This window comes from Balaenoptera ricei, chromosome 11 (assembly GCF_028023285.1).
Source record: "Balaenoptera ricei isolate mBalRic1 chromosome 11, mBalRic1.hap2, whole genome shotgun sequence".
Lineage (NCBI taxonomy): Eukaryota > Metazoa > Chordata > Mammalia > Artiodactyla > Balaenopteridae > Balaenoptera > Balaenoptera ricei.
Genome location: NC_082649.1, coordinates 87,841,357 through 87,863,743, shown reverse-complemented (window position 1 = coordinate 87,863,743; position 22,387 = coordinate 87,841,357). Strand labels below are relative to the sequence as shown.

The window sequence follows — 22,387 nt, the reverse complement described above, 5'->3', positions numbered from 1 at the left end:
TTCTATTTGTTTTACCACCAAAAGGTGGCGTCCTACCCCCATGCCCTTTATTTAAAAACCCTTCTTGCTTTAATTTAACAAAAAGAAACTTCCAGTTGATTACTGATAAAGAAATGAAAATGTGCTCCCTATGAATATAACATGACAGTGTTGAAAATGAACTATATGTTAAACTGCAGTTAAGTTTCCCTCTAATGTAAACCAAGTGGACATGGAATTCTTTAATAAGGCGGCACATTAGACAGTATTATATACAAAATTGGGTACAATATATCATGGGATTTACAACCAGGATTTCCTTTTGTCTGCAAAACTTGTTGCCAATCTGATTTTGGTCCCCCCGCTTTCAAGTGAATGTAGAATTTAAGGCAGTTAAAATGCAGAATAAGGTCAGTGGCAATCTAAACATCTTTTTAGTATGGCAATACTAATAATTTTTTTAAAACTCACTGTTCGATCTGAAAAGCCAGATCAAAGCATGAATTGTTCTTTACAGATGATGCATAAATTTGTCACGTTGAAATAAATTGCTATTCCCCTGAGTTATAATTCTGCAACCCGACATATACTATAACATGTTATATCGGGCTTAAAACACTGTAGAAATGAAAAACAACAACCCCCCCCCCCCCCCCGCGGCACCCCATAGACTGGCTACTTTGTAGATTTCCATTTAATTCCATGTGAATTCAGCATATGGAATTGCCAGCGATGTTAAAGTGTCATTGGGAGTATTAACTGAGTTGCCATAAAGCTTCTACATCATTGTCTAGTTCATGGTAAGCATTCAATAAATATTAGATGTTATTACTGACAGCTGTAGACAGTGAGCTTCTCAAGGGCAGGAATTTTATTTCTTTCTGCATCCCTCAGTGCCTACTGTATGGTCTAGAACATAGTAGGTGTGTCATGTCTTAATTAACATGTTGAATCAAAGACAACACAACCCTAGCCTCTAGGAAGCTAGGAAGTGCTACAGGAAGTAAAACGTGTTTTCTATATGTGGATTCTAGTCTAAAAGATCTGTTGGATGGTTTTGCCTGGATAGCCTGGAATCTTACACAGTGTGCATTTACATGAATTCTACTATGTTGTAATTACCTTAGCGCAGTCTCCCTGTCTCTGGCTTTATTCAGTGGCATGAGTGAATTTTTTTTTTTTACTTGCAAAACAGAATTTTAAAGTGATGATCTTATGCTATTATTGAAATTGAGATTTAGAATTCTTCTGTAAATGAATGTTTAAAAATATTTGTATAAAGACATTATCCAAAAGAATTTATAATAACTTTTTCAGGATATTGATTATCTACAACTGCACTGGTCTCAAGACCAAGGGGACAGTACTAGTGTCCCCCTTCCATTGCCACCCCCTTCCGTTGTCTCCCTCTCCCCAAGTACTCTGTAGGAATCCACAGGAGTGGCTTTCAATATATTCTCATAAAGAGTTACCCTGGTACACCACCTAGCCAGTAACTGGAAATGCTGGGAGGTTGGGGTGATGGGTCTGAAAAAAAATTATTTCTGTTAACAACAACAAGCCCTAGAGCCCTATATCTTTCTAAGTCACACCTTAGAAACAGAAAGGCTTCTTCCTCCTCTATTTGTGTTGATAATAGCGAAAGAAATGCTTGTGTCTCTTGTTTTATACATGTATATGTATATTCCAAAACATTTCATTCAGGCTCCTAATTCACTCCTTCAAATTTCTAAATTCCACCGAACTTCAAAGCAGCAAAAAGAAAAAAAAAAAAGTCACCTTTTCAAAGAATTGGACAAAGCTTTTTGCATGTGACTGATCTCTGGGAGAGCAGGTAATTTGTGTTAAACAACTGATTGACATGCTAGCCCCCTGGGCGTTTTCCTAAGAGAAACCATGGCAAGAACACAGCTCCCGACGCAGCCACTTTTGCCTAAAGTGGATCTAACTACACATTCCTGCAGTGACTCTGACAAGGAAGTGGGGGGAAGCGTCCCACATTACACTCTCCTGATTCAGAAATACAGGGGGAAAAAAAACCCCTCACTGGCGGGTTTCTATTTCTTGCAAACAGGGGTTTGTCCTTCTGTTGAACTTTCACCTCCCGAACTCGCCTTCTTTCATTGGACAAAGTGCAGAAAGAAAGAGGAGAGACCGAGGGAGGACGGGAGAGAAGGAGAAAGGGGGTTGAAAACACCACCCCACCTCCCCCTCCTTCAACTGTCACTGATGGCAAAACACTTTCACTTTTAACTGGAGGAAACTCACATGCTTGTCTTTCCTCTCCCCTTCCTTCTGTATTTTTAGCTCAGAAACCAAGCAAGTAGCCATCGCATTCCCATCTTCGTCCCTAGTTGTTAACACTCTCCCTCTCGTTTTTTTCTGGTGTCTGAATGGGCGCCCCTTTCCCCATCTTCTGAGGAATCCCCCTCCCCCATGCCCCTCATTTTCCAGGTCTTTCTTGCCTGATCCCTCTTTTGCCAGGGACTGCTCTGGCGTTGCCTTCCTCTCTCTGGTCTGCGGGGCTCTGCCTCCCTCTCCTCGTCCCCATCTAGCCTGGACACCCCTCACTCCCACCTCCCTGTTCCCCTTGCCCCCAATCCCCGCCCCACCCCCTTGGCAACTGCGATTTTTTTTCTTTTCTTTTTTTTTTTTTTTGCTGCGAGCCTTGTTGTTTACCCAGCAGGTGGATGTGACGTCAGGGACGCACAACAGCAAAAAATAACAACATCTCCCTCCGCGACGTGTTGGCCTCTCGCGCGCCTTATTTATTTATTTGTTCCGGGAGGCCGGGGGAGGGGGTGGGTGCCAGCGCCCGAGTGGCTCGGGGAAGGGGGGCGAGCCGGCTCGCGCTCCGGGGGTGGCTTGGGGGTGCGTAAGATGGAGAAGGGGCTCCGGCCGCAGCCCAGGGGGCGGGCGGGGGAGCGCCCCCGGCCCGACGTCGTCCGCGCCTCTGCCGCCGCCGCTGGCGCTGGCGCTGGCTGGGCTCCGGAAAGCTAGTCCGGAGCGGAGGAATCTATTGTTATTTATTGTGTGGCGGTTGCATGCTGTACTCGCGGCGGCCCGGCCCTCGCCCGGGAGTGCGTGTGTGTGCGCGCGTGTGTGCGCGAGTGAGTGTGTGCGCGGGGGTGCGCGCGCGGGCGGGAGTGGGCGCGCGCGGGGAAAGGCCCGAAAACACCTTAGTTTGCACCGAGAGACCATTTGCAGCGGGTGAGTTTGTATTTTTCCATTTCTGCTCCACTTTTTCCCAAGCCGCCTCCTGCCTTGTTTCCGACCACTTTAAACAACAACAACAACAACAACAACAAAAAAAAAAAAAAGAAAAGAAAAAGAAAGAAAAAAGGAAAAAAAAAAAACTTCTTCCCATCTCCCGGCTCCACGTGCATCTCCCCCAGCCCTCCCCAGAGGCAGCCTCTCTCCCCCCCGGGTCGGGGCCCGGGCTCCCGGGTGGCTGGGGGCTGCGAGCTGGCGCGGGAGGCGGTAGAGGGGACTCCGGCGGCGCCCGCACTCTTGGGTGCATTTCCATAAGTCAAATGGCGGGGGGGGGGGGGTGCTGCGGCGGCAGCGGCGAGGAGGCGATCTCTCCTTCACCTCGGCCCCTTCACGCGTCGCTCTGCGCTCTCCACGGTTGCAGCGGGGAGAGGACTCGAGAATCCCAGGCCGCCTGGCGCAACTTTCGGTGTCCGGCGTCGGGGTGCCTGCCCAGGAGCCGGGCGGGCGCGGGGCCCGGGGTCGGGTCCGCGGCGGGAGGGGGCGCGCGCCGGGTGCCTCTGGAGCCCGAAGTTTGGACTTGGAGCAAACTTTTTCCCTTCGCTCTCCACGAGTGTTTGCCCCCTCGGAGCCCCGGGCTGCTCCGCGGGCCTCAGCGGAATGACTGGGAACGTCTGCGCCCTAGGCCCCGCGGCTGGGGACGTCTCCGGTGCCACGCACGCCGTGCCCCGGACTCGGCGGCGGGGGCACTCCTCTGCCGCACCCCGGAGCCCAGAAAACTCATACACACACCCGCGCACCTCCAGCTAGACACGTCCCCCTCGCGCGCTCGGCCCGGCGAACCCAGCCTCCCCGCGAGGGATCCGAGGCCGCCGTGGCCAGCTCGGCGGGTGGGAGTGGGAGCAGGGTGCGCTGCGGGGAGTCGCGGCGCTCGGATTCCTCTCCGCTGCACCACACGCACTTTCTGGGTGTACGTCCCTCTTAAGCCTGGGGAACGGGGGATTTCCCAAGTCCCGATCTGTCCTGAGACGTGCGCGAGTCGCCGAGACCCTTCGGCCCTGTCCCGGCGGCCGATGGCTCTCCGTTCCTCTGCTGTGCGCCGCCTTCCTCCCGGGCTCCCCGCGCTCCATTCCTGCCCCGCAGAGAGGATTCAGCTGAGCCAGCCGGCGAGCCGGGCGGGTGTGCGCTTCGGGTGGGGACCGCGGTGGCGGCGCCGGGAGCCGGAGGAGTTTGCCAGTTGCTGCGGGGTCGCGGTCATTCGCTGCCTCCGCCTCCCCTCGCCTCCGCCTCCTGCCCCCCTCCTCCCCAGATACGGCCGCGCTCGGAAACTTTGATTCCTTCTTCTTTTTGGCCCTCGGCTAGTCCCCCTCCCCACCTGTTGTGAGCTCCGCCTCGGTCCCCGGAGACTGGCGGTGACACACGCGGGCGCCGGGGAGCTTCGCGCCCAGAAACAAAGTCTCAGGCCCCCCCTCCCAAGTGTTTGCTTCGAAATCGCTGCCTGCAACCCGCCCCCCCCACCCCCGATTGCGGCGCAGCTCCCGCCCCCTGTGAGAATAAGGACTAAATAAACAGTTGTAACTCCAAACCTTGCGCCTGCGATCGTATCCCTATTCCACCCCCTCCCCCTTTCCTCCCCCCTCCTTTTTTGTTGTTGCAACTTTGTAAGATCCCGGGGAAGGTGCTGAGACTTCGGCTCGGGCCGATTTCCCGGTCTCGGGATCCTTGCAGGGAATCCCTGGGCCACATCCTCTCTTCCCTCCACGCGCGTTCGCGGGTCCTTCGAGCCCGCCGCCCTCTCGGTCTTGGCCCCCCAGGCTACTCATTTATCCCGCCCTACTCAGTTCCCCGCAACCTGCACCGGGAAGATTTGCTGAGGGTCGCCCCGGTTTCTTGTCGACCGCAGAACCCGAAAGTTTGCAAGAAGAAGATAGCGCGCGGCGAGCAAGCGGGCAAGGGGCAGCGGCTGCGGCGCCGGGGACCATGGTGCTGCCGGCGCCTCCTCCGCGGGCGTGAAGGCGGCACTCCCACTCCCTCCCCGGACTCCGCGGGTAAGTCGAGGCGGCCGCGGGCGGGGGCGTGAGGGCCGGGGATACCCTAGAGCTTCGGGCTGTACCCGGGGGCTCTCTGCGCCCAAAGCCCCAGCATGGGCGGTGCGAGCGCAGCGATCTGGCGCCGGAGCCAGGAAATGTGCCCATCCTCAAGCCGGTAGGTGCTTTGAAATACTGGACTTTCTCTTTTTTTCCTCTTTTCTTTCCGAAATCCGAAAATCTGGAGATCAGAGTTTAGCATGGAGTGTAAAGTGCTCTGATAAAATATGATGACATCCCTCGCTCCCCTTCTCACCCCACTCCCCCCCCCCCCCCTTTTAACTGTTAATTATTTCCAAGTCATTGTGTCCAAATACCCTTGCCGGGCTGATTACAAAGTGTATTGATTTAGTCTGGGCTCATCCTACACGTTCGTCTTAATTCCTTTTCCTTTTGCTAGACCAGAAAACCCGAAATGAAACTTATTTTCTTCCTCTGAGCCCCGCCCCCCTCCCCCCAGCCCTCATCTGTGAGGCATGGGCAGAATAATGGAATTAATGTAAACATTTCATTTGGTTGCATTTGAGCTTTTCCAGCCCATTTATGAGGGGCTGGTGTTGCTCTCATGTCCGGTCACAGGTATTTTCCAAGTTCGGGTTTCCCTTTTTGTTTCTGCTCCTTAGACAGGAAGGTTGGAGGGCCATTCTGTATTCCCCCTGAAAGGAGTCTACACATTGAAACCGTCTACACTTTACCTTTGGTTGTCCGTAGGCTTCAGGATTTAGGGCTGGCACAATAGCTGAGTTGAGAAAACCTGAGGGATAGTTAAGAGATTTTTCTCCTGCTGAAAATACATTGAAGAATATTTCCAAATTTTTACCTTTCATCTCCCTTCCCCTCGTTTTTTCCACAGTGAGAATCAATTTAGGGGGAGATGTCTTAACTAGAATTTGAAGAGAAATGGTAAGAGTTCAGGTGTTTCTTACCAAGGGTTATCCTGTATAATTGAGACACAGGAGTTCCTATGATTTTTGGTTCCAGAGAGAAATGTATTGAATCTTTTTGAGAATTCCACTAGAGTTTTGATTCTCAAAGTGAAAATGCCCATCTCTTTAAGGCCAGGAAAAGAAAATTGGGCTCACAGTTTCAGAGATCAGGAATGAGTCTTTTCCATCTCTGACTTGCCTGCTTGAAAGGTCTCATAATTAAAGAGTATTAAAAATATTAAAAGGAACTCAACTAGTTACCATTCAAAAGGTGTTCGCTAAAATCTCACTGCAAAGGGGGGAAAAAAGGCTTAACATCTTGTCACTGGCTGCATCCCACTTCACCCCCCTTAGTCTTTGGATTAGTCATTGTATGAGAGGGAGAAAAAAAATCAGTTTCTTTTTTTTTTTTTTTTTTGGAAAAGTAAAGTAAACAGCCTCCAACTGCTGAACCTTGACAACCCAAATTAAGGAAGCAGGAGAGATCAAACAGAACTGCTGCTGGGTTGTTGTCAGGAGCTCCACAAGGAGAACCCTGGACGATTCGATCAAGCAGCAAAGCTATATATTCACTAATGCAGAAATGGACCATTGCAAATGCTGATCTTTGTTGTGCAAGCAGAGGCTTGCTTGGAAGGAAATATTCAGCCCCTCTCCAGGCAGCATTTGAGTTCCTTATAGATGCTGAGTAGCTAAACAAGTTATTTTTATAATGCATTTTTATTCATGAAGGGAATGTACCCAAAAGGGCATTAAAAGGATAGTAAGACTTCTAGAGGTTGTCTTGCTACCCAGAACTGTGCAGTGGAATTCTTTTTTACCAACATTAGACTCCTACACTAGAGTTAGATAACGTTTTCTCACATCAAGTTTAGAAGATCTGCCTTGTCAGGGAAGCCAAGGTTTTGTATGTGAGGGTTTAAATCTGATGTGAAGCTCAAAAAAAAAAAAAAAAAAAAAATCAAAAAAAAAAAAAATCCCTGGTGATGAAGTTTTGTGTCAGCCCACTCTTGGAATTTAAAAAGGCGAGAGGGAGCATTCTCCAGATTAGACATAACCACTTTTTTTAGATTGACATTCAGCATGACCACGTTGCTACTTTTATTCAAGTTCTCTGTAACTTGTCCTTGCTTGTTGTCTAGGAAAATTTAACTGCTTTACATTTTTAAAGGGAGTAGTAACAGTAATTACTTTAGCATTTTGTTTTCACAGGTTTATCAAAGTATAATGAAAGAAACATCACCTTTTCAAATTAACTGCCTCAAATTAAGGGGGTTGTATTGCTGGAGACCTGTGAAAGATTGTGTTTATATTTAAATGCTGGAGTATAAACTGTGTAACACTTTTTTTTTAAGCTATAAACTATCCCCAAATTAAATGTCATTTCAAATTAAGTAGAACAAAGTAGGAAAAAGGACAACTAAACACACAGAGAAGAATAAAAATAATTGTCATTGAAGGATTGCATTTGTAACGAACAAATGTCAATCACATAGTAAGCACTTTGTGTTTTTTTAAATAACTTTCATAACCAGAGTGCCCAACATGTTTCAAAGTCTGTAGCTTTTATTGGATATACCTTTTATTGTATCATTAAACAATGTGAGTTAAACATACACATGGATGCTATTAGGCAATTTTCTGCAATATGTAATGTTTTTTAAAAAGCTGTAAATACTTTCTAGTTAAATCATTTGTACCAACAATAACAAAAGTTAACTGGGTTAATGTTGAGCCTGGGCATGGTTTTCTGTTACTAAGTTTTTCCCTGCTTCCTTGCTTCTCTTAAGACTCTAGCCCCGGCCTTTGCATTCGGAGGCTCTACTGAAGGATATATGTCTGTTCTCAGCAGTTGTTTAAATTAACAGAAGAATTGTGATATTTCTTCAACAAATGTATTTATACCCCGCACGTCCAGTGCCAACATAAAGGAAGAGAAGGGAGAATAGAGCCGATGTGACAACTTATTTTGAACCCAGCTTCCTCTTTGCAGCCTATCTTATTGTGCTGTTGATTTGGTTTTCAGGTTTTAGTTAAGATGCAAACTCACTTTCGAAATGTTATCTTGTAAAGAGTCTGCATCCCGCAAACGTGTGTGTATTCAATTTAGGTGTTCTAAAGTACCGATTACTTTTCGGTGGGGACGCCAAGAATATTTACAGGGCATTGCAAGGATTCTGTCTTTTAAAAATAATCTGAGGTACCCGTTAATAAAATTTAAATAGATTGCAGGCTGTCAGAAAATAGTATAAATTTTGTTTATGATTCAGTTACTTTAAGGTACTTACATTAAAGAAACTCATTTAACCCCTGACTGAAGAGCATTAAGTGGGGAGGCGAGCCCTCCAAAGAGCTCCTACTGCCCTTTGCTCTCCCGATAATCTTAAATTACTACAATTTAATTGCAACTTCAAGGCACCGAGCAGGAGCTGGTTCTCTATGGCTGAAAAGGGGTTTCCAGAGCATAGCTAGATTTGCACAGGTGGTATTTTTGTTTTTTCAAAGAAATTTTTCTGCTTAGGGCTTTTTCTTTTCCTTTCTTATCCTGTTAGGTGTCATACTCCTTTTATAGGATTCCGTCATAGTAAATGTCATTTTTGCTAAGCCAGCAGTATTGTTCTTTTTGTTTTTAAGTATGTTTTTTGGACCTAGAGTATATAAAGGTCTCCAGCAAGTAGGGGTTTGTCTTCTAAAGAAAATAACCTTAAGAGAGTCATCTGCTGAATAGACAGGTGAACTTTATACACCAGCCAACATGGACTTTTACTATTTGTAGGGGATTTTTTTTTTTTTTTCTTTAGTTGATGGTAGTAATCCCACCAGGTGATCAAACACTGAGTTTGTAAATTAGGCCAGCAAGCCAAGTAAGTTGGGCTGGTGTGATTTCTAAACGATCTTTCCTGTGCCTTGTTACACTGGTCTGTACTCACTTTGCCATACGTGTGCCATCCAAGAAACCATCTTAAACTGATTTTTAAAAATCTTTCTCTTCCTTGGTGCTTGGCTGAATTAAGGTTAGAGATTCCGAAAGCTATAACGTCAGCGGGCCATGAGATGAGACAAATTCCTGAAACAGGGAAACCTGGCCAAATATGGGGTATCTTATGCATGACACTTGTTTTTTTTTCCCCCTGGGACCCACATAGTTTATTTGGATGTGCATGTGACGATGGGGTTAATGGAAATTAAGCAGATTTGGCTTGTGCTGCCAACCTAAAAATAAATGTTGTGAGGAACGTTTGATTTCAAGAAGTGCTTTGGTTTTGCATCCCATAGATAATGTTCTTGCAATAATGGCTGCCAAGGCTGGTATTCTGGAAAGAGGAAGTACAGTGGGGTAAAGCGCATGGCAGTCAGGGAAGACAATTTGACAGTGTTCTTTGTTTCTTTAATAAATTACTTTTATTAATTACAGTCAGTTGGGGCTAAGGCATTTTTCGGGCCTTATTTAGAAGTCAGCTCCCATTCACAAGAAGGTTGTGCCAGAAGCTGCATCCTTTTCCTTGTACTGTTTTACCCAGTCATGAAAATCTCTTGACCGAATTAGCTTGAGGATGTCTCTGCAGGACTTGTGTTTCTTTTTGAAATCCCCCGACACCAGTTTTTAATACATGCCCTGCCTTGTGCACAACAGGTGTTTGGTAGTGATTTTATGGGATCGAAAGCGAGAAAAACATTTCCTACCTAGCCAGCCACTGGGAGAACTGGCTGCCTGAAAGAAAGAATCTGGAACTTGAACATGCATATAGATGGGTTTTTCCGTATGACCCTCCCCAAGCTATTTGCTTTTAAAAAAGTGGGGGAGGGGGCTCCATTTTGTGCCTCGATATTTGCCATTAAGTTGTAGTAATTTAAGACTATTGGGAGAGTGCAAAGGGCAGTGGAAGCTTTTTAGTGGTCTTGACGCTTGAAGCTGCTCACGTGTGGGGTTAAATTAGTTTCTTCAATCTGAGTACTTAAAGTAACTAAATCGTAAACAAAATTTATATTAGATCCTGACAACTAATAATCTATTTAAATTACATTAGAATATCTGGACAAAAATTTAATTAAAGACAGAAGTACTGTCAAGCCCTGTAAATATCTTGACAGGTCTACTCAATTGGAACTGATATCACGAAATATTTACATATGTCTGGTGTGTTCAGGAACATCTCGGCAGGGCCTGTGCAAAGCTAATTGCACTTTCTTTCCAAATCACATTTTCAATAAAATAGGTGGTTTTTTTTTTGTTTTTGTTTTTTTAAATAAGGGAGCATGAACACATACAAAATTGTGTTCAAGTGTTCTGTTTACTATTTAGTTCTCTCTACTCAGGACCCCTCTCAGATGGGTTTATTTCCTCTAACTGCTGCTAATTCAGACACAAAGCTGAAATGGAGGAATCACTGATTAGAAAGCTCGTGTCATTCTGTTTTATTTCAGCAGTTTGAAAATATCTGGGGCTAGCATGTTGGAGGACAATTTGCTCAGGGGAGAAAAATGGACCTGAACCTGGCATTATTGGGTCCCTGTTTGTATTAAATAGAAGATACTCAGGGTGAGACAAAGATGTTTTCCTGAATTTTATTTTTGGATACAGACTTACTTATTAGTAGTAATTCACGTGGACATTCACAGTTTGCCAGATTCTCTGGTTTTAGCTAATTCTGTGATCAGCTTTATTGGCTAGGACACCGAATAACAGTTCTAGCATCAACTCAAAAGCAGAATTTCCGAGGTTTCCTTTTCTCCCTCCTGGCTCTGCAATTGAATCATAATGTGACTTTTCTCGCTTCTGGTTCCTTGTCTTCGAATTAGGGGGAGTGTTTAAGGTATATTCTTCGAGCTTAAAGATGTAAGGGCACCGGGGCTGTGTAGTTACTCAGACTTTTAAAGACGTTCTTGGTGCTCTCGGGACAGTGGTTGCAGCTCCTGGGGGGAGGGAGTGATGTGAGTTTGGCATGAGTTTCTCCTGTCCCAGAGCCTCTCCCCTGAATTGGTGGTGCCCCATCAGAGGGGCTGGAGGCTTCCTCTCCCGGGGACAGGTAAGCACAGAGGTGGAGGCAGATACTCCTATGTGAAGTGGAAGAGGGTTGTTGTTGGTCCGAGTTCAGCATGTTTCAAAGCGAGTTCCCATGCTCACCTGCTTCCAGGTCATTGTGTGTCTGTGCGTGTGTACATGTTAGGGGGGATTTATTAAAACACAGATCCTTCGATCAGAACTTTTGCAGACTGACGTGCGAATGTGCATTGTTCACAAATCTCCCCTGGGGTAATTCTGATGCACACTAAACAGAGACCCATGGGACCAAGTGATTTCTGCTCCTAAAGATTGTGGAACTGAAATCTTTATCTTCACTTGGATTTTACCGATTAATTTTTTGTTTTATCTTGAGACCTGTGTTCTTTTTAATGTGTTTGGATTCCTATTAAGAATCAAAGCTGGTGGTTTTTAAGCATGCACGAGGATTGGAATCGCACCAGAGCTGTCATTCCAAACACAGACGTAGTCGCATTGTGCCTGGCTGTGCCATATCGGGGGTGGGGGGGCACCCTTTGCATTTCTGAATAGCTCCCCGTGTGATTCTGATGCCCACCGAAGTGGGAGAACTGGACTCCTCAAAGATCAGCATTGGAGGAATCTTACAGCTCTTCTTAAGGGTTTAACTTTACTGTTTGGACTTCATGAAACCTAAGAAAGGAATATGGGTTCCCTTTCCAGAGTCAAGCACCAAAAGAAACATTAGATACTTAGAGAAACAGAGGCAGAACAAGAGCCTCACAGTTCAGCTGAGTGGTAGAAACAACATGGCACATCGGTCGTTCTCACCAAGTACCAGACATTTCTTTTCAAATTATGCCTCGCTTGCCTCCATGTTTCCAATGGGTGTTGTCATGTTGTAGCTACCAATTAGTGTCAGATGGCTTGCTGGAATTTTTTTTTCTCCAAGTATTTCATCTTAATTTAAAAATCTGAACTGTTTACCCATTAGATTAACCCTGCTGGCATAAGTACGTTGATTTCCCTAGGCATCTTGGGAAATTCTCTCTCATTGTATGTGATGGGGCCTGCAGGAATATTGATGGAAGTAGCCTCGCCAAGGATGCCACACAAATAAAGCAAGCAGAATCCTAAGACGAATGCATCCTCTAAGATTATGAGATAAAGGAAGATAAAATGCTAAGGAGGCTTGTTTAACTATTCAGGGCTTCAGCTGAAGATCTCTCCACTAAGATCAAAAGAGTTATTTAAATAAAAGTTGTATAGACATTTTTCGTTTGTATTAGTAATGTGCCTTTTGAAGTTACCCAGCAATAAAGTGTTGGTCCAAAATGCCCTCACCTAAAGTAAAAAATAAAAAATTGCCACTTGACTTTGGGTGTGGCTTCATTTTAATAGATACCAAAAAGTTGGCAATTGTTTCTATGTTTTGAACTTCACAGTTGCTTGGGCTCTAGGTTTGGGTGGCATTTGGAATATCCCTGTAATACAAAGTTCTTTTATTTCTGTTCAGACCCTGAAGGGCTTAAATAACAATCTCTGATGGGCCAAGTTTTAAAACTAGAGTGTCTCTAACTTTGCATGGAGGGTTTCTATAAAAGATGAAAAACGGGACTGGTTGAAAAAATAGAAAGTGCATCGTCAAGGCCGCATGGTCTTACTACAGCTGTCAGCAGTGGATGAAATCTACAGCATGACGCTAAATCCCTCTGCCTTGTTTGTTGAAAAGATGTTAATCATTTCATTAAGAAAGATTAAGTAATTAACTGATTTATCATTAGGGAATCAATGATGGACCCTTTCTAGTGACGTCTTACAGAAATTTTCTAATAGAAAGTTTGCCGCATTTAATTATTTGGAAGAAAGTTAGTTGAACCTTGAGAAGGGAGGGTTGGGTGGGACCTCTTTAGAGAATATCGCTGTCCACATCCAACTGTCAATAATTTTGGAGAAGATAGTCTATTACAGTGGCAAATGGTTCAATCTCGGGTTTTCTCTTAGGGGCTTCGTCAGGCGTGTTGTTGCAGACCCGTTGTTTTGCATGCCTTCTCTGGGCTTAGGGAAGGGTTCAGTCACTTAAATGTGTTCATCTTATTTTCTAAATAATGGCTTTTGTTGCAGTATGATGGCCTGTTGACAGTAAATGCGCCGTCCTAACTTGGGTAAGCTTACAACAAATTCTTATACTTGTAGGAGCAAGTCATCCTCACCGCTGACTGGGGGTGCTTCTCCCTTTTGTCTTACTGTCCTTAAGGCAACAGCAGCACAAGGTTTAAATATTTTGGGATGGGGATGGCGTCGTGGATAGGGTGTGTGTGTGCGGGGGGAGGAATCAACTCCCCATCTGGCAAAACATTCACCTTAGACCCCTTTGTCCCCAGATCATACATAAGATGTGATTCTAGCTTATTTTTCCTGTGCATGTATTTGCATCAACTCAAAATTTAAAAGATACTTAAAGAGAGATGTCGTTTCTGTGTTTGTTTTTGTTTATTTCAATTAGGAAGCAGGACAGTGGCTTTTACTAGCTACGGAAATCATCTCTGTGTCAGAGAGGACTTTCCCCTGGCAGAGTACTGAGGTGGGGAACTTCTTCAAGGTAGTTGTGAGACTTTTGAAAATGGTGCAAATGGATTTTATATGGGGGTTTTAGTAGTGTAACAAGTGCCCCAATTGTTGAATAAAATGCGATGCCTTGGCCTCAAGCACTTTGATCTGTGAGTTGAGAGAGACTTTTGAGGAAAGAAATCTGGCAGATATTTACAAAGCAATTTCTCTTAAAACTACGTGCTTACAGCTTTCGATTTTTGTTATGAAATGTGTAAGACACCAAAAAAGTGTAATTCAGAGAATAATTCAGTGGGCCCCCATGTACCTGTTGCTTAGCTTCAGAAAGAATGTATTTCTGATCCGGTTGAAGAGGCTCCTGGCATATCTTAGCCCAATCCTTCTACCCTGGAGGTGACCTCTGCTCTTAGCTGGCTGTTTTCCTCCCCATGGCTTTCATTATACTTTTAATACATATGATTGTATTCCCCCAAATACAGGGTTTTCTTTTGCATGTTCAAAATGTGTTTTGATGGTATCCCCCTATTTGTGTTCTGTAGTAACTTGATACTTTTTGTTCAGTACCGTTAGTAAAATTCATTCATATGAATACATGTGGCTGTAGTTTATTCATTTTTCCATGTGAACCTTTTAAAGTGCTGAATATTAATTCAAGACAAGCTCTTCACGCTTGAATTTAAAACCCAGCAGCGTTCTGCAGTCCTGTACATTGAAAATGTAGGATGGATGTGAAACTGTCAGTCCTGGCCACGTCTTCATAATGTGCTCATTTACCAGTGTTTTTTTGTTTGTTTGTTTGTTTTGTTTGGGGGGGGGAGGGAAAAACTTTAAAGTCAAACATTTACCAGGGAATTTGATTTCAAAAAAATAATAAATCAAGTGGCTGATCTCTTACATTGAAGGAGAAAAAAACAAACAAACAAACAAACAGACGAGGCATTCATTTGAAGGATCCTAGCCATTTTCTCATTCTAATTTTAAAGACTTGGTTTAGAACTTCACAGTTACATATGCAGGGTAGCAAGTTAAAAAGCGATGTTTAATTAACAGGCACTTTATACTTCTGTATTCTTGTTATGATATAAGCACCTTGTTCTTCAGAGTAGAAAGTGATTTCTGCATATTTTCAAGGACTGGCATCTTTATGGTAAGAAAGCCACATAAATAAAGATATACTTAGATGAAAATCGGAACATGTTTTTAAAATAGTGTGTGTCTCCTTTCAGCTCTGTTATCAAACTTGCTGCCTAAGCCGGAGCTGGTGCTCTGTGATTATGCTAATGACCAAAAGAATCGATGATGCGGAACTAGATGAAATCAGTGGTATAATCGGAGAGAGTTATCAGGTTTTTTTTGTCATTAAATTTAGTGATAAATAATACACTCTTCATTTTGAGCAGAGAGAACATATTTAATTCTGATGTGTACAGAGTATCGATTTAGTTAGGCTTATGGCTGAGTAAAACGATCATCTTTTGTAATTTCAGAGGAAAGATGAAAGGCATTTGTGTCAGCCTAGTGGCTGACTGACTCGGGCCATAGAAATGTTTACCTTCACCAGCCAGGGAAGGGTGGGAAAACTTTTTTTTCTCCTCCTAGGCAACTTGGATATTTGTACTGACATTTTATTAGGAATATCAGGTACTCAGTAAATAGCATAAATGACTGGGGATGTTAAACAAAATGAGTGTAAAAGGTAGATAGTGTTTCCCTCAAGAATGGAGAAAAATATAACAAAGGGGAAATGTTTGGACAACGCTCTTTTTAAAAGGCGGGTGTGTGTTAAACAGGGCCCATTAGAGTCAGTGTTGCCCATTAAACAATGGCTTTAATTTAAAAAATTTGTTGAGTTTCTCATAACAAATAAAGTTATACTTGGTAACGGTTTATTTAAGGAGAAGTCATCCTTGTAACTTAACATCTTTTTCCAGGTTCCTGAAACCTTGGGGGAAAACACTGTGGTGCCGCCTCCTTTGTTGCAAAGGGGTTTCTAATGCACTTCTCCCTAAAAGACATGCTTCCCTGGGTAGAGTGAGCAGTCCTTTTACTACTGCACAGCAGTACCAAGTGATAAGAGAGAAAATAAAAGAGTAATTAGCTATGTTTTATAGGACGTAAAGAAAGGGTGATGGAAGTCTATAAAAGAAGAAAATCAGATCAAAGGCCGCTGTGATGTTATTCTTTGAAAACGCAGTGTAAAAGCGGTTCTCTTAATAGCAGAGACCCCCATCCTGGCTTGGCCAGCTGTGTTCTGCCATTTTCCTTTCCACAGTCCTGTCCATCCTTGGTTGGGTCTTACCAGCCATACCATCTGCCATTCCAGTGGTGGCCTTTTCGTTGGGAAAGCAGGCCAATTGGGTCAACTTTTGTGATCTGGCAGATGTCCACTGGGAGCTCAGATCAGGTCAGGCTCATTTTCATGTGTGGCCAAAGCCAAGATTTCAACTTGGTGAAAGGCTGTGGAATTTATTTCCCAAAGTGCTGCCCAAACTCTGTTCTTTTTTTCTTCAGCTGCCTCCTTGGGCTGAGATGATTGCTTAATGCTCTTAATTATGCTGGATCCCTCTGTATTTTCAAACACCTGTGTGTAATTCAGATCATGGGTGGTCACAGAGCCTGGCTCACTGGACAGCTTCGCCTTCAGAATGGGGAAATCCCAAGGAACCTGACCATGGACCGTGTGTTAGGGGGCTGAGTAGAGGCTTAAAAGGATGGAATGTTTCCCGTGAACTTCCATTGTGCTGTGTGAAAGATCCTTAGTCATTGGGTTGGGGCGAGTCTTAGAATGAATACCTCAGAAACAGTGTTTTAAAAAGTAAACTCTCATTCACTGCTGGTGGGAATGCAAAATAGTAAGTCACTTTAGAAGACCGTTTGGTGGTTTCTTATAAAACCAAGCTTACTCTTACCAGGCGATCCAGCAATCCTGGATCCTTGGTGTTTATTCAAAGCAGTTAAAATCTTAACGTCCACTCAAAAACCTGCACGTGAATATTTATACCAGCTTTGTTCATAATTGCCAAAACTTGGAAGCAGCCAAGATGTCCTTCAGTACGTGAATGGATAAATAATAACTATGGTACATCCAGACAATGGAATGTTATTCAGCACTAAAAAGAAATGCGCAGTTAAGCCACAAAAAGACATGGAGGGACCTTAAATGCATATTACTAAGTGAAATAAACCAATCTGAAAAGGCTATATACTGTATGATCCAAATTATATGATATTCTGGAAAAGGCAAAGCTGTGGAGATAATGCAAAGATCAGTGGTTGCAGGGTGGGGGGAGGGAGAGACGAATAGACAGAGCTCAGAGGATTTTTAGGGTAGTGAAAATACTCTGTATGATACCGTGATAGTGGAGGCATGTCATTGTACATTTGTCCAAACTCATAGAACGTACAACACCAAGAGTGCAACTGCACACTAGACTACAGTCTAGTGTAGACATCACTTTGATATGCACTGGGAAACTGAAAAATTTATGTGATTTGCTTTATTGTGATACTCGCTTTATTTTGGTGGTCTGGAACTGATCCTGAAATGTCTTTGAGGTGTACCTGTACTTGGTCATCCAGTGTATGCATTTATATTTTCTTCCTCTGCAAAGAAACCCCATTTGAAGACAGCACCATCAGGACCAACCTGTCTCTCTGATGTTTGTACCATATATGAGACCAGGGGTACATACAGGCATCTGGAGCTGTAAGATTTTTCTCTGGATACACGTGTTATACCTGTGTGTGTATACACTTGCGTGTGTACATGTTTGGGAGGTGTATATTGTGAATGAAATAGGATAAGGTTGAGGATCTGGAATTGAGTTTTAGTGAGTGGTTCAGATTTTCTCAATCCTTCAAGGTTAGAAGTGCATGGGTCCCATTATTTCTCCAGGAAACCCACTAGTGACATCTTTCCTTTTCCATGGGCTCTGATGGTCGTACTAAGCACATTTTGGTTTGCAGGTTGGGGCATGGATTAGGTGTGGGGTGAAGACTCGCTTGCTGTATGTATTAAATATCAACTTTTGAGAATCTGTGACAACCAAGCCAGGTTACCTAGAGTGTAAATAGCCTGTGAAACACGTTATCTGTTAAAAAAAAAAAAAAAAAAAAAAGTAGAAGTAAAATCCAAGTCTCGTGAAACTTTTGAAAATTCAAACATCAAACTAAAAGTGAGAATGGACCAGCTATGCGATTTGTGGGCCCGGTGCAAAATTAAAATGGGGGGGTTCTTTGTGAAATACTGTGAAATATTAAGAATTTCAAGATGGTGACAGCGAAACATTAAGCCAAGTTGGGGCGCTTCAGAGCACGGGGCCCTGTGTGACTGTACAGGTCACACCCCCATGAAGCTGGCCCTGCTTGGGATTCATACACTGTCTTGAAGGGCTTTGCTTTTTTGTACCAAGGTTTCCTCTCCTGCAAGACAGGAGGACAGGGCTGGGACAGACGTGGCAGGCTGAGCCTCTCCTATGCTGCTCACTCAGCGATCTTGGCTTTCTCTCTATTACTGAACCCAGATTGGGTTGCAAATCCCTGTGAAAGCACATTCCTCTTCCTGGGTTGTAAGATCCATTGAGTGCAAAATACTGGTCATCCTGTGCACGAGGTGTTCTCTGGCTTCCTGTGAGGGAAGCCAGTCCTGTTCGTGCTGTTCTCTTCCTTCTTTGTCTTTTTCTTCTCTAGGCCTTCTCCCAGTGTCTTGATCCTTTGACTGTACCTTTGCTGCCTGTCACCTTCATTGCTTTTCGTTGTCACCCGCCCTTGGCTTCATCCTGGGAGAGGCCGGCTGGACCTAAAATCTGAAGGCAGCCTCAGAAAAGAGTTTTTGCTCTTGTTAATTTTTAAAATTTATTTATTTTATTTATTTATTTTTGGCTGCGTTGGGTCTTCATTGCTGCGCGCGGGCTTTCTCTAGTTGCAGTGAGCAGGGTCTACTCTTTGTTGCGGTGCGCGGGCTTCTCATTGCGGTGGCTTCTCTTTGTTGCGGAGCACGGGCTCTAGAGGCACGAGCTTCAGTAGTTGTGGCACGTGGGCTTAAGTAGTTGTGGCACATGGGCTCAGGAGTTGTGGCTCTCGGGCTCTAGAGTGCAGGCTCGGTAGTTGTGGCGCACGGGCTTAGTTGCTCTGTGGCATGCGGGATCTTCCAGGTCCAGGGCTCAAACCCGTGTGCCCTGCATCAGCAGGCGGATTCTTAACCACTGCGCCACCAGGGAAGCCCTAAAGTGTTAATTATTAAACAAGCAGATTCTGTCTGGAGGTGCATGGGTGGATCGCCTTCAGGAACCACAGCGAACCAGGCCCTGTGTCGTGGAGATGTGATTGGCTCAAGCCGCACAAAATGCAAAATTCATTTTGTGGCCTGTTGTACTTCTGCTTCAGATGGTCGGGACATCCTTTCTGATGAAGATTAAATGCACTTCTCTAAGGTGGTTCAAGTTCAACAGGGTTTGAAAAAAAGAAGGAATTTTTTTTTTTCTGCCTTACCAAGTTGTAGAATTTCAACATAATGGGATGACTCTGGAATGTTTTACCTTGGGCCAAGTGGTTTTTGTTCTCTCCTGAAATTCGCACGGATCCTCTGCCCCTCGGTAGCTTAGGTGTCCTGAGTGAGTGACTGAGTCTTTGGGACTCAGTGTATGTTAGTGGCAGTGATGGTGCTGGGGTTTGGACCGACAGGAGGCATAAATCAGCAAATGTATGCAGAGCACTTAACAGAGCTTTTGGCTTGTCATAAACACTTGATTTTTGTTGATGGTTTATTATTAATAAGAGTGATTCCTGTTATCTAAATTTGTGGTTTTTTTAGAACTTGGTCTTGGCAGTTCACTCCCTCCTTTAAAAGGTATGATAGCAAAAGTTGGGAAGATTTAAAAACTTCCCCTCCCATGCTTTCTTGCTTCCCTCCAACATTCCCCACGTTTCTCTCCCCACGGACCTCTGCTGTCCTTCCCTCTTCTTTCGGGCACAATAGCTCTTCCTGACACAATGGCACGCGACGGTTTGAGAAGGCTGTGAATGCTGGGAGGATGTGTTTGAGCTGACACAGGGGCCGTTTCTGGGAGCCCAGGGAGAAGGCGTGCACGTGTTTTTCTGGGGAGGGGTATGATGAGTTTGTTAGGAGCCCCCAGGGGGCCAGGCTCGGGGAGGGACTCTCCATGTCTCTGTGGCCTTCTTAGGAAGCCAAAGGTTGCCAGAAGCAGGGTGGCACCAGTGTCTGTACGCCGCCTTTGAGAGGTTGCTCTTTGACTCTGCTTCTGTTTTGTAAATAAGTCCATTTGTACCCTTTTCTTTTTAGATTCCACATGTAAGCGATATCATATGATATTTGTCTTTTCTGAGTCACGGATGTAGAAAACAAACTTATGGTTACCAGGGGATAAGGAGGGGAAGGATAAATTGGGAGATTGGGATTGACATATGCACACTACTATATATAAAATAGGTAACTAATAAGGACCTGCTGTATAGCACAGGGAACGCTACTCAGTACTCTGTAATGGCCTATATGGGAAAAGAATCTTAAAAAAAGAAAGACTGGATATCTGTATATGTATAACTGATTCACTTTGCTGTATACCTGAAACTAACACAACATTATAAATCAACTATACTCCAATAAAAATTAAAAAAAATAAAAAAAGAGGCTGCTCTTTCAGAAGCAATTGAGGGCCTAGAGCTGCTTTTTTGTTTCCATAGAGAAGGACATCAGCTTCCCCACCTGCAGGTCTGGTAGGGAAGGAGGAAAGGAAGGGAAAATAAGTTCCTGTGAGTGATGCCCTGTCTGGCTCCTGCCCCCCTGACAGTCTGAGGCTGTGGACATCAGAGCCTTCCTATCCGGCGATTTCCCAGATTGCCTGTTGAATTTTCTCAACAACCTTAATTTTCACACTAAAGGGACTGGACATGATACTTTAGTTGGGTCAAACGTTAGACTACACAAGGGTTTTATAGTCAGGTTTGGGATTTGAATGTGTTTACGTCGTCTGTCTGTGTTATTTTTCCCTGGCAAGGTGTCTGGTGTCGAGTTCCTAGGGGAACAACAGAGCTGCTCAGGACAGCTAACCGCGTGCAAACCAGTTATTAACTTGTAATCCACGCACCCTTTTCGATGTCTCTATTTCTCCACCTCTGCCAGGGTGGTTGGAGAATGAGCTGGCTGTGCGCTTAGCCGGTTGGGAAGGGGTTCCGCACTTTTGCCAACTAATTCCCCACGGTGGTCGTGAACCGTGTTAACAGAGCTGTTTCCTATCTGTGCGGCCACACCTGTATGCAGACAGGATTGGTCAGAACTTTTAACCGTCTCCATCGTGGTGGATGAGGGACGTGGGTGTTTGTGTATTTCTTAGTGACTGTGTAACATACAGTGGAGAAGTAAGTTATTTTACTGAACATCATGGAATTAACACATGGATTCCTCCATTTACTCACTCATTCATTCACACGTTCACTCGTTGATTTACGTATTCCTCACTTGTTGTTTTATTGACCCGACATTACTACTGGGCGAGAAAGCATCATTTCCTGATCCCCTGTCTCCCCAGCTTATTTGTGCACATTCTCAGATGTTCTAACACAGCATCATTTAGACTCCCGAAGGTCATTATTCACAGAGGTCTTTGTCAACAAGCTTATGGGATTCATCTAGTTCCGCCTTTTATTTACTAAGTATATGGCGGCCCAGAAGCAAATGAGTCATCTATACACATAGTTACCATTCCTGTAACAAATAGGGCTTTCGTTCGCATTTTGCCTATGAACACTCCACTAGGTAGTATACCAAGTATAAGCAGCCGCCTTTTCTTTCTAGCCTGAGCACTTAATTAAAACCTGACAGATTGATTTTTCCATTAGGCCAGAAGGCAGGTGTCGTCTTGAACAATTCTTGATTTGAATTTCTTATTGAGTCTGTTTAGCTTCTTGTGGGCACACAACTCCCCTGCCCGCCCCAAATATATGTATTTGGTGAAGACTGTTTTACACAGTGAATTTTACACAATGAATTGGTAAAAAAAAAAAAACAGAAGAAAATATCTTAATAGTAAGTTCCTGTTAAAAAGGTGCTGATAGGGAATTGCTTTAATGCCTGCTGTATTCTTGGCCTCTCCAGGGAATGCTGCCTTTTGAGTGATGTTGAATGGCAGTCTGAAGTCCAGGAAGCTGTCATTTCTTATCCTGTTTTTACCCCTAATGCTCCATCAGGGACAGAGTGACAAAGACATTGATGTCCACAGCCCCTAACCCCTTGGTGGATGATTTGATCTCTTTCCTTGCCTGTTTTCAGCGTCCGTCCTCCCAAAACGGCACGGAACTAACTGTCCGAAAGGATTGTTGGTCTGTTCACTGAAATATAAATCCCCACTTCTAAACGTGAAAAAAACGAAACAGAAGAAAAACACCTCTGCGAAAGCCATTTAACTCTAGTGATAAAGAGTTTCATTAATTCTAAGGACACTGACCAGGCATGCGGCTCTAGTTAAGGGTGTATCCAAATCCCGATCAATGCCGTATGGGTGTCGGTCATACTGTGGCTTGGTGGTTAAGGGCAGGGACTCTGGAGTTTAGCAGACTTGGGTTTAAAGAGGCTTTTTAACACTTGTTGGGTGACTTAAAGCCTCTTAACCTTTCTA

The 22,387-nt window shown here is 44.3% G+C and overlaps 1 protein-coding gene across 8 annotated transcripts in view; it reads left to right on the top strand.

The window, feature by feature from the left end:
• Window positions 1–3,002: 3,002 nt before the first annotated feature.
• FOXP1 (forkhead box P1) overlaps window positions 3,003–22,387 on the top strand; it is a 586,392-nt gene continuing 567,007 nt past the window's right edge. For 5 of the 8 annotated variants that reach the window (XM_059940174.1, XM_059940180.1, XM_059940179.1 and 2 more), the window contains exons 1-2: window positions 3,007–3,189; window positions 5,093–5,237. The gene's annotated coding sequence lies outside the window, so the exon portion shown is untranslated. Of the gene's footprint in view, window positions 3,190–5,092; window positions 5,238–22,387 lie in introns of those variants that run through there. The other 3 variants (XM_059940181.1, XM_059940183.1, XM_059940176.1) reach the window with 3 other exon arrangements.